The 4,000-nt window shown below is 50.0% G+C and overlaps 1 pseudogene; it reads right to left on the bottom strand.

Moving 5' to 3' along the window:
• Nucleotides 1-3,218: 3,218 nt before the first annotated feature.
• LOC129196901 (olfactory receptor 14J1-like) lies at nt 3,219-3,717 on the bottom strand (annotated as a pseudogene).
• Between the last annotated feature and the right edge of the window lie 283 nt (nt 3,718-4,000).

The raw sequence follows: 4,000 nt of genomic DNA, 5'->3' as shown, positions 1-4,000 counted from the left end.
TAGATGGTCCCTCCTTCGATTTGAGAATCACCAAGTTATCGCAACTCAAATAACATCAGGGCCAATCGCAATGATCACGATGGCACTGATCTTTGGACCCTGCATACTAAATAGGCTCGTGTCGTTTGTCAAAAGCCGACTAGAGAAGGTCAACATTATGTTGGTAGAACACCAACAACTGCTTTAAGAATGTATTTACTCAGTGTTCCCCCAGTTATCCCTGAAGTTACCCCGACTTACAACCCATTACTAACGGTTACCCCCTAACTTCCACCCGTTTATTGTGCCTTATCTTTTTTATTCAAATTTATAACATATACTTTTTAAGAGTGTCATATAATATAGAATAAGAATAGAAATAGACGTTATTCTTAGAATTGTTATATTTTAACTAATTTACTTATGCATAGGGAGGGGGGAAATGTAGATAGCTAGGGCCTGGCGGCCGGAAGATGTCGCGCTGTACGGAAAGATAAGACCCCTCTCCTAATAGCCAATAGTGTTTAATTTACGACGTAAGCAGACGGATGTGATGTTGTAAACCCAAGCTATATAATGCTATGTCGCCCACCAATAAACGCCATTTGCCATCCACCACATTGGTGTCTGTGAGCTAATGGACCGAACGACCCGGGGTTGGTCGTCATGCCGTTCCTGAACCAGGCCGTCACGCCAACGACAGGCAACAGGCATGGGGCAACCCACTGTCTCTTCTGACAGGGGCTCCTGTCGCCCTTCCACTACTAAAAAAGTGGATGTAGAAACCCATACAGAGCAAAATGCTTGGCCCTGCTCTTCCACTGTCAAGAACTCCAAAGTACTCATTGGAGGGGAAGAGAAACAGAGAAGGCCTTGACACTGTGCACGCACTGCTCAGCAATAGCTAAAATATGGGTGTGTTATCACCACTGTTTGGGCCACCAATGCAAAGCACCATATGAGCTGCTATGAGGAAAATTAACCCCATCCCACCTAGTCCCAGTACAATCCGCACCCTTATTCCACAGCATTTCCGTCATGCTCAGGTCCCACATTGACTGATACACCTGAGTGTACACATTCAGGATGTACACAATCGCCCAATTCCTGTGTTGTTGCATTTCTACACCCTACTCGAGCCTTTCCATTCTCTCTCTTTCTCGTTCCCACAATCCCCTCTTACCAACACTTGCAACTTGTACTCCGTACTTAAACCATCTTTACTTCCAACAGTCAGGTTTACACATCCTCATTAACCACTACGCCCTGTTCCTTGACACACGCTGATATTGTTCACTCATTCCAGGCCCACTCCCTCCACCACCACGCATGTCAATGACTTGGGTCCCATCTGCCAAGGTGATCACTCAGGACAGGTGAAGTACTCGCCCCATTCCTCATGAGGATTGCCCGCTGTTAGTTCAAGTGGTTCCTGCTGCCTTGCTTCCTAGCACATGCAGCTCACATCATGGAGTATTTTCCCCCAAGGTTAGATCTCCTTGAGGTACACACCAGATCTCCCATCCTTCCACATTACCCACCGAGTACAGCCAGGTCCTTGAGCCAAGACAATCTCACAGATGGACTTGCTTGTTCCCAGGGGAGGAGCAGCCCACACTGCCTTCCCCAGCCAGCTCCCTGTGTGCACTATGGGGACCTTACCTCCTCCCACAGTATGCGCAGGCTTTGTTTGGGCAGGACCAGGAAGGTTAGCAGATCCTCTGGTGTGTACCAGCTGAGTGACTTCTGCTAAACTGATCACCTGTCCAATATGACATGAGGCAGTGTCCCCGTGACTTTGGCCTGCTCTCTCAGCGTCCTTGGGTGAAGTCCCTCCCATCTCATGGACTGGCAAGGGTTGAGTTTGATCAAGTGACCCTAGATTTCATCCCCACCCTGTTGCCTATCGTTGGCGTGGCGACCTGGTTCAGGAACGGCGCGACGACCAACCCCAGGTCGCTCGGTCCATCAGCTCGCGGACACCAATGTGGTGGACGGCAAATGGCGTTTATTGGTGGGCGACATAGCATTATATAGCTTGGGTTTACAACATCACATCCATCTGCTTATGTCGTAAATTAAACACTATTGGCTATTAGGAGATGGGTCTTATCTTTCCGTACAGCGCGACATCTTCCGGCCGCCAGGCCCTAGCTATCTACTCCACCCACTGATGGTTGTTCTCCATGGGTTCTGCTTCAAGGTACAAGGGCCTGGGAGACCTTGCTGATGAAGACTGAGCCAAAGGCAACATAGAGCATCTCAGACCTATTTACACCTGCTCTTGCTAAGTTCTGCAGCAGCCCTGCACTGTCTTTGTTTCTTCTTTAACTTCAGTAGTAACAGCTCATCTTGGTGCCATTGAGCTCCTTTGAGAGAGTCAACTGAATATCCTTATGGGCTGTTGCAGGAGGCCGTCCTTAGAGACCAGTGGTACTGAGCTCTGCTCAGTGCTCAGTACTTGTGCTCTGCCCTTCAGTGCTCCTGCCCATAAAATCCTGCAGTTGTTACTACCCTGTTGTCCATCCCGTAGTGAGGTCGATACTTCCCAGCTGCTCCAGCAAACAGATGACAAGTTTCTCCTGATGACGTGGTTTAGGCCCAGCCGGCAGCTAAGCACCACGCGCTGCTCGCTCACCCCTCCCCCGGCAGGATGTGGAGGAGAACAGAAAAACAATGGCAAAGCCTGGAGGATTGGGATAAGGGCAGTTTACTGGAACAGCAAGGGAGAGGGAAAACAATCAACAACAGCACTGATAACAGATATTCACAATGGGTGATAACAGAGAACAATTTACCGATCCAACCACCGACCGACTAGAAGCTCAGCCCATTCCAGAACCGTGCCAAAAACCGCGCTGCCCCCCCACTGCCCGACTAGCCCCCCTTTTATGGTGAGCATGATGTCACATGGTATGGAATAGCCCCCGGCCAGCTTGGGTCACCTGTCCTGGCTCCTTGTGAAATTAACTCTGTCCTTGCCAGAACCAGGACATTCGTAAAGGATCAGACACAACAGGACAGAGCCTCAAGAGAAGTGCTATGAACCCAAGCAATTACCTGAAAGTATGATTATCAGAGAAATAAAAACCCAGAGTACTGGCCTAAAATATACTCTTGGAACTTTGCGGAGAAGGGGAGACAAATTACTATTGGTGGTGCAAGGTCCATTGGATTAGTGTCCTCAAGGCATCCTTGAGCTCCTGGTTCCTCATGCTGTAGATGAGGGGGTTCACTGATGGAGGCACCACCGAGTACAGAACTGCCACCACCAGGTCCAGGGATGGGGAGGAGATGGAGGGAGGTTTCAGGTGAGCAAATAGGCCAGTGGTGACAAACAGGGAGACCACAGCCAGGTGAAGGGAGACATGTGGAAAAGGCTTTGTGCCGTCCCTGCTCAGAGGGGATCCTCAGCACGGCCCTGAAGATCTCCACATAGGACAGCACAATGAAAATAAAACAACCAAAAACTAAAAAACAGCTTAATATAATAAGCCCAACTTCCCTGAGGTAGGATCCTGAGCAGGAGAGCTTGAGGATCCGGGGGATTTCACAGAAGAACTGGTCCAGGGCATTGCCCTGGCAGAGTGGTATAGAAAATGTATTGGCCGTGTGCAGCACAGCATAGAGAAACCCAGTGCCCCAGGCAGCTGCTGCCATGTGGACACAAGCTCTGCTGCCCAGGAGGGTCCCGTAGTGCAGGGGTTGGCAGATGGCAATGTAGCAGTCATAGGACATGACTGTGAGAAGGAAATATTCTGCTGACATCAGAAAGAAAAAGAAAAAGACCTGTGCAGCACATCCTGTGTAGGAGATGGCCCTGGTGTCCCAGAGGGAATTGGCCATGGCTTTGGGCACAGTGGTGGAGATGGAGCCCAGGTTGAGGAGGGAGAGGTTGAGGAGGAGGAAGTACATGGGGGTGTGGAGGTGGTGGTCGCAGGCTATGGCAGTGATGATGAGGCCATTGGCCAGGAGAGCAGCCAGGTAGATGCCCAGGAAGAGCCAGAAGTGCAAGAGCTGC

This window comes from Grus americana, chromosome 27, assembly GCF_028858705.1.
Source record: "Grus americana isolate bGruAme1 chromosome 27, bGruAme1.mat, whole genome shotgun sequence".
NCBI classification, from domain to species: Eukaryota; Metazoa; Chordata; class Aves; order Gruiformes; family Gruidae; genus Grus; species Grus americana.
Note: the sequence above shows the minus strand (reverse complement) of the source record. Positions and strands in the feature narration are given on the sequence as shown.